Source organism: Pelodiscus sinensis, chromosome 5, assembly GCF_052426305.1.
Source record: "Pelodiscus sinensis isolate ZL-2025 chromosome 5, ASM5242630v1, whole genome shotgun sequence".
Taxonomy (NCBI): domain Eukaryota; kingdom Metazoa; phylum Chordata; order Testudines; family Trionychidae; genus Pelodiscus; species Pelodiscus sinensis.
In genome coordinates, this window is record NC_143056.1 from 43,906,136 (window position 1) to 43,914,715 (window position 8,580).

Here is an 8,580-nt window from a genome sequence, read left to right on the forward strand (position 1 = left end):
ACAAAATGACTTTAGACAAGTCATTTCCCCTCTCTCTCCCTTGATGGTACCAAACTTACCTGGATCCCACCCAGGCCCTGCAAGTGGATCAGAAGATGATGAGATCCATGATGATCATCACTTTCTATGGGAGTTAATTCCACAATCTTAGCCTGGCCCAGGCTCCCAAGAGAGCTCTGTTTTGTGCACAGATTAGCTACATCCTTATTGTTGAGATTTCCATTTTGTCAGAGATGTGGAGTTCTTAGCCAAGGTTTTCATCTCAATTCCTTAGGGGCATCTTTTAGATATGTTGGCCCTAGGCCATTAAGTACCTTAAAGATAAGCACCAAAACCTTAAACTTGCCTCCCACCAATATGAATCTTCACCTTCTAATCCACTAGCAAGGCCCCTTTCTTTGACCTACCTTCTCTAATGAGCATGTTGCAATATTAAAAAACACAACGTAAACACTACTGAAACAAAAACATTCCACTGTACACCCTGAGCAGAGGATGAAAGAACTGCATAATTGATAACAAGTAGTCCTGTGGCACCTTAGGCTATGTCTAGGCAACATCTTTATTTCGGAATAACTTGGCTGCATCTAGACTGGCAAGTTTTTCCGCAAAAGCAGCTGCGTTTGCGGAAAAACTTGCCAGCTGTCTACACTGGCCACTTGAATTTCCACAAGAACACTGACAATCTCATGTAAGATTGTGAGTGTTCTTGCGGAAATGCTATGCTGCTCCCGTTCGGGCAAAAACCCTCTTGCGCAAATGCTTTTGCACAAGAGGGCCAGTGTAGACAACACAGTATTGTTTTGCGCAAAAAAGCCCCGATTGCAAAAATGGCGATCGGGGCTTTCTTGAAAAAAACCGCGTCTAGATTGGCACAGATGCTTTTCCGCAAAAAGTGCTTTGGCGGAAAAGCGTCTGTGCCAATCTAGACACTCTTTTCCGCAAATGCTTTTAACGGAAAAACTTTTCTGTTAAAAGCATTTGCGGAAAATCATGCCAGTCTAGACGTAACCATAGTGACAGACTACTGGCTAAGCCAAAGCTCTGCCACTACAGCCTGGCTGAAAAGGCCAATTACAGACAGCTGAGCAAGCCCACGTCTGAAGGGCTATTAGAAGCAGCTTTGGACCTCATTTGCCAGAGGGCTAGATGAGGGGAAGTGGCGAGAGAGGAGCTAGAGAGTGGCTATGTGTGCTCCTCAGGCAGAAGGAGAGGTAACTGAATTAGCTGCTGGAAAAATCAAAGTTCTGTAAATAGAAGGTGGTGGGAAATATACAGACAATAAAAGGCATAGGTGATTGCACAAGAAAGGGTCTTCTGGTAATTTGTGGACAAAGAAGGTGTCCCAGAGTGAGGGGCCTGAGCAAGGACCTTGCCATGTTACATTATTCTGAAATAACACAGTCCATATCTACACACAAGCAGTTATTTTGATATATGTTGAAATATTTTTGAGCTGGAGGACTGTTTACTTTGATTCCTGTAATCTTAATTGTACAAGGAGTAAGGGAAGTTGGAGGAAGAGTGCTCTATTTTGAAATAAGTGCTGTGTAGACATTCCCAAATTCAAAATAAACTATTTTGACTTAAGCTATGCAATTAGTGTAGCTCAAATTGCATAGCTTATTTCAAGTTTAGCCCTGCTGTGTAGATGTACCCTATGAGACTAACAAATACATAGAGAGAAAGTGTCATGAGCTTTCATGGGCAAAACCCACTTCTTCATATGAACTGGATACTATATATATTTCTTGTTAGCCTCAGGACTACTTGTGCCACAGGACTATTCATTTCTAAAGTTACAAACCAACATGGCTTCCTCTTTGAGAGACATAAGTGATGTGAGGTCACTTAATGTAGTGTTTCCTAAATAGTAGGTACTGAGCCAAGAGGGGGAAGAAGGGAGGGGAAAGAGCCAACCCATCCTGCACTCATGCTGCAGCCATGGCTCCTGTCATATGGCGCTTGGCCATGTCCCTGATCCAAGGGTTGCCAAAGGCAGGTTAAGGTTTTGTGGAGCCCTGAACCAGGGTGGGGCAGAGGACAGGCACTGAGCCAGAGTATCTGGCCCACCTCAGTCCTGACCCTTCTATCTGTGGCCCTGCCCGTGGTTCTATTCCATTCCAGCCCTTCTCTCACAGCCCACCCCATTCCACCACTGTTCAGCACCACAAACTGTTTGCTCCTTTCTTCCCCTTCCCATCCCCAAGGCCAGAGAAGTTCTGTCCCAGCCTACCATAGTCCAATGGCCACATCTGGGAGTGAGAATTCCCCCAGCCCCGAGGCTACAGCAGAGAGCAAGACCTCCTCCAGTCCAAGGGCTGCACCTGGGGTCCAGACTCTGAGGCTTCTCTTGCCACCTGGTGCTTCTGCCAGAACTTCAGGCTTACACTGCCCATGTTAGATATTTGCTGGGGTGCCCATTTTTCTGGAGCATGGGCCCCATCAGCCCATTGGTTAATCTGCTACTGGGTGTTGCAAACAGATACACGTTAGCAGTATAAGAAGGCAGCTGGGCCAAACCTGAGTATCCCAGCCCCATATACCAGGGTACGATGCCAATCACTCAAATATGGCTCAGCCATCCTTCTCAGGAACGCCATGGCTACGTCTAGACTGGCATGATTTTCCACAAATGCTTTTAACGGAAAAGTTTTCCATTAAAAACATTTGCAGAAAAGAGCATCTAGATTGGCACGGATGCTTTTCCGCAAAAGCACTTTTTGCGGAAAAGCGTCCGTGCCAATCTAGACGCGCTTTTCCGCAAAAAAGCCCCAATTGCCATTTTCGCGATCGGGGCTATTTTGCGCAAAACAAATCTGAGCTGTCTACACTGGCCCTTTTGCGCAAAAGCTTTGCGCAAAAGGACTTTTGCCTGAACGGGAGCAGCATAGTATTTCCGCAAGAAGCACTGATTTCAGATAGTAGGAAGTCAGTGTTCTGGCGGAAATTCAAGCAGCCAGTGTAGACAGCTGGCAAGTTTTTCCGGAAAAGCGGCTGCTTTTGCGGAAAAGCTTGTCAGTCTAGACACAGCCCATGAATTTGGGAAGTTTAAGGAAAAAAACCACAAAGACAAAATGCAGTTGGTGGACTGCCTTAGTAAAATGTTTGAGTACTACTGTTTAATGTACCAGTGAAAGTTGTTCAGATTATTATTTGTCATTGAAGTTTGAAAATAACCATGAAATCACTGGTTGGCTTCGTTTCTGTGAACACATGAGTGACTGATCAGGCCAATGAACTTCAAACAGTCTGTGGGACACTGAGAAAAAGATGCCACTATGGGTTGCCTGATTAATAGCAGATATACTGCTGTTGTGAGATTTACATTGCCTGTGCTTCTGTTCTGCCTCAGGGGAGGTTTTACCAGGTAGAACAAAATCTTCCAAAAATTCTCTGGTTCAATGTTGAAATGCCCAAAAGATAATTTGAGGGAGTCCTTGAAATGTTTCATTTGGCCTCCCTGAAAGCACTTTCCCTCCTTTAACTCACCATAAAAGATCTGTCAGTTGCTCATCTGACATTCTGGTGGCATGGCCTTCCCATCTCGACTGTGATTTCATCAATAGAGTATGGATGTTTGAAATGCCTGCTTATATAAGAGCCTCGGTCTCTAGAACCTTGTTGTGCCATCTTCCCTCAGTTTCCTCAGACTGCCCATGTGAAAGTGATTCAGCTTCACAGAATAGTGTCTGTGTACCATCCACATCTTGCATCAGACTTGGTAACACATTGTCTTTGTAGGCTTTCAGATTTGTTTTTTGATTCATGCTTGTACGCACCCACACAACTGCCCATAGTCTGCCAAAAGCCACACTTGCTTTGGCAATTCTTGGCATCGATTTCATCACCAACGTGAATTGCACATGACAGTTTACTGCTCACGTAAGTGAATTTGTCCACTGCCTGGAGAGTCTGGCTATTCACTGGATAGCAGGCTTTACAGAAGGCTTTCCTGGTTCAGACTAATACATCTCTTCTGGCTTCTTGATAATTATGAGATCAAAGTTGTCATAAATTGAAGGGAAATACTCCAGACTCCACTGCATGTCAGTTTCAGATCTAGCTTTTAGGGAACACTCATCAGCAAACAGAAGATCATAGTCCCTTCCTGAATAATGATAGAGATGCAGCCGTGTTAGTCTGGTTTAGCTGTTTCAGATAGTCCCTTCCTGGATATTCATTCTTTGCCTGTAGTCTCCTCAGATTCAATAGGTTACCATCAATCTGGTATCGTAACAATACGGCTTTTCTGTAGCCATGTTGGAAGGCCTGTGCTAGGCCTGAACCAAAGCTGACTTCTGTAGCCAGACTGAAGAATAGCAGCCATTTCTGGAAGGCCTGGAGTCACATACTCACAGTTTCATCTAAATTGTATTACAAAGTGTCACACCAGGCTGTGAGGAGGGGACTTTGCCCTGATAGCTCCCCCACTGTCACCAGATAAAGAAACAGATCTCAAGATGGGTAAAGAAAACTTAAGTAACACCATTCTGTCCGTCAAGAAACTGCTTATCAATAGAGAATGTTGTAGAATGCTCATCCTATGATCATTGTCACTACACTTATCTATTGTTTGACTGTGTGATCTCTGTCTGGTTTATAACTGTTTCTGTCTGCTGTAAAATTAATTTTGCTAGGTGTAAATCAATTAAGGTGGTGGGGTATGATTGGTTAGGTAATTTTGTTATGATTGGTTAGTAAAATTATCCTAAAATAATTGGTTACGGTATAGCTATGCAAGACTCAGGTTTCATTATATAAACTGGGGTTCAAGAAGGAGAGGAAGAAGAAGATCAGAAGTAACAGAAGAAAGAAAATGCTGGAAGAGGACCGGGGGGGGGGGGGGGAGACCTAGAAAAGAAGAACTCACCTCCGAGACACAGCCTAAGACCAGAGAGACTGATATTGCCTGGCCAACAGGGGAAGTCTTCCTGCCTTTATCAGGATTGGTGAGCATGACACTGTGTGCTTAGCATGTACATTCTGCTTGTTTGGGGATTGTCAATAAATAGAGGATAAGGACATTACTGTGTGAGGCTCTTTCAGTGGCTAAAGATCCTGCCAACTTGCGGGTTGTTACACCTCAAGCCCTAGGACTTGGGTAAGGGTGCGTGTGTAAATTCACAGGGTTGCACCTTGAGCCCTAGGAACTGGGTAAGGGTGTGTGTCCCTACAGTGTGGAAGGGATAGAGAAATTTGTGCAGGTAACAGTATCTGATGCCAATCCCAGTGTCACAATCACAAAAGGTACCTGCAAGCATGGCAGAGATCATACTAAAGACAGCTGGAGCCAACACAGAGACCTGCTTTGACTCCATTAGTGAGTTGGAATAGTTCGGATGACTCTCAGTCATCCAAACAGTGAACAAGAACGCCATCGTGGAATTGCCAAACCACTGTGATAAATTTCTCTGGTCAACCAAATTTTGCCATAATCTTCCAAAGGCCCTTCTCACTGACTGTATCAGATGCTTTTTTAAGGTAAATTAAAGTCATATACAGTTTACAGTTCTGTTTCTGACATTTCTTCTGAAGTTGCCTATCTGCAAATACATTTATAGTCCCACATCCTTTTCTGAACCCACACTGACTTTCAGGCAGGAGCTCTTTTCCATTGTGTTGTACAAGGCAATTCAGCAGAATTCTGATGAGAATTTTGCTGGCTATTGACACAACAGGGAGATGCCCACCTCAATCTACAAAAATTATTGGAGCAATAAAATGGCGGCGGTTTCCCAGGCTTAGCCACTGGTGGGTCCGTGCCACTATATTTACCTGTGCCTCTGCAGGTATGGACAATTGCATTTCCCATTGGCCGCCGATCACTGTTCTCAGCCAATGGGAGCTGCAGGAAGTGTTGTGGACCAAGACATCACTTCTAACAGCTCCCGTTGACCAGGCACGGTGATCCTCAGTCAACAGGGACTGCAACTGTCCGTACTACAAGGGACTAACCTTGGGGAACTGGATCTGGCCCATGAGCCAGTATTTGTCCTCCCCTGTTGTAGATTGTCCATTTCCTTTCTGCTTATGCAAATGGATGATGGCTGCATTCCTGTACTAATGGGATATAGTTCCTTGAGTTCACACTGACTCAAAAAATTCAACAAATGGTCTGGTAGCACTTTATTGACTAACAAAACATATAGATGGTATAATGAGCTTTCGTGGGCACAGCCCACTTCTTCAGATGATCGGAGTTATGAGTTTTCATATCCCCAACTCATACTCTGGTCATCTGAAGAAGTGGGCTGTGCCCACGAAAGCTCATGATACCATCTACATGTTTTGTTAGTCTATAAAGTGCTACCAGACCATTTGTTATTTTTTTCTGTAACAGACTAACTTGGCTATGCCCTGAAGCTCAAAAAATTCAGTTTCAGAGTCATGTGTGAGCCTCTGGCCTCGTAGACTTCTGGCCTTGCAGACTTCTGCTGGTAAAGCCTCTGCTCCAGGTGCTATACCATTTGACATTAGGGCAATCATTTCAGTTTCAGTCAACATTGGGAAATCAGCAGGAGATATGCTGATATCAATCTGGGGCAGTTTATCAATAGCTTCATCACTAATAGATAATTCTTAATTAAGCCCTAGTGAGGAGGGCTTTAAACTAAGTTTGATGGGGGCAGGTGACCAAAGCCAACAGGTAAGTGAAGAACATGGAGACCTGGGAGATGGCTAAGAAATGGGAGAGAATGTGGGTTATAATAACAGAGATAAAGGAGGGACAATGAAGAACTGGGGAGGCAAAATCAAACCAGTATCTTAGATGCCTATATCAAAATGCAAGAAGTATGGGGAATAAGCAGGAAGAACTTGAAGTGCTAATAAATGTAGAAAAATTGGAGAAGGTCCAGAAAAGAGCAACAAAAATGACTAAAGGTCTAGAAAACTTGACCTGTGAGGGAAAACTGAACGAACTGGGCTTGTTCAATTTAGAAGAGAGAAGACTGAGAGGGGACATGATAACAGTTTTCAAGTATCTAAAAGGGTGTTACAAGGAGGAGGGAGAAAAATTGTTCTCCTTGACCTCTGAGAATAGGACAAGAAGCAATGGGCTTAAATTTCAGCACGGGAATTTTAGGCTGGAAATTAGGAAAAACTGCCTCTCATGATGGGTATGTCTACACTACAAAGTTAATTCGAACTAACAGACGTTAGTTCGAATTAACTTTGATAGGCGCTACACTAGCGCTCTGCTAGTTCGAACTTAATTCGAACTTAGTTCGAACTAGGTAAACCTCATTCTACGAGGACTGAGCCTAGTTCGAACTTACTAGTTCGAATTAAGGGGTGTGTAGCCCCTTAATTCGAACTAGTGGGAGGCTAGCCCTTCCCAGCTTTCCCTGGTGGCCACTCTGGCCAACACCAGGGAAACTCTACTGCCCCCCTCCCGGCCCTGGACCATTTAAAGGGGCACGGGCTGGCTACGGAGCCCGTGCCAGGTGCAAGCCTGCCAGCACCCAGCCAGCAGACCCTGCACCTGGCACGGCTCGAGCCAGCCACCCGATGCCCTCCAGCCCTCCCCCTCTTCCCGGGACGAGGCTGGCGGCTCCCGGGAGCTTGCCCAGGACCTCAAGAGGCGGGCACCCGCGTGGTCTAGTGCGGACATCGTGGACCTCGTCCACAACCTCTGCACTAGGCACAGGAAAGTAGCCGTCTAGGGCAGGAGAGCTGCCAGCCTGGCCACCCAGAAGCAGGTGTGCATGAAAATCAAGGTGGTCCACTGAGACCCCCGACCCTGAGCCCTGAGCTTACAATGGCCGTACTGGGTCAGACCAAAGGTCCATCTAGCCCAGTAGCCTGTCTGCCGACAGCGGCCAACCCTAGGGACCCTGGAGGGGATGGACCGACGACAGTGACCAAGCCATTTGTCTCGTGCCATCCCTCTCCAGCCTTCCACAAACTTTGGGCAGGGACACCACTCCTACCCCCTGGCTAATACCACTCCATAGACCCAACCTCCATGACTTTATCTCACTTCTCTTTAAACTCTGTTCTAGTTCTAGCCTTCACAGCCTCCTGCAGCAAGGAGTTCCACAGGTTGACTCTTTGCTTTGTGAAGAACAACTTTCTGTTACTAGTTTGAAGCCTGCTACCCATTCCTTTCCTTTGGTGTCCTCTAGTCCTTCTATTATGGGAACTAATGAAGAACTTTTCTTGATGCACCCTCTCCACCCCACTCATGCTTTTATCCTATCCCCCCTCAGTCTCCTCTTTTCTAAACTGAAAAGTCACAGTCTCTTTAGCCTCTCTTCATATGGGACCTCTTCCAAACCTCTGATCATTGTAGTTGCCTTCCCCTCTCCCACGCTCTCTCTTCCCCTCTCCCACCTCCTTTTCCCAGTCTCCCCGAGTTTTGTTCAATAAAGAGAGATTCTATTTTTGACCACACGTTTTCTTTATTTTGTACATCAGGAAGGGGGGCTAGGGAAGGGTAAGTGGAAGGAGATGAGGGAGGAATGGGGTACGAGCCCCCGATGGGGAGGATTGGGCTGGCTCTGCGGGCTTCTGGGGGTGGAAGCTCTCCTGCAGCCCCCCAATTCTCCCTCTCCCCAGATGGCAGCCTGCAGCAAG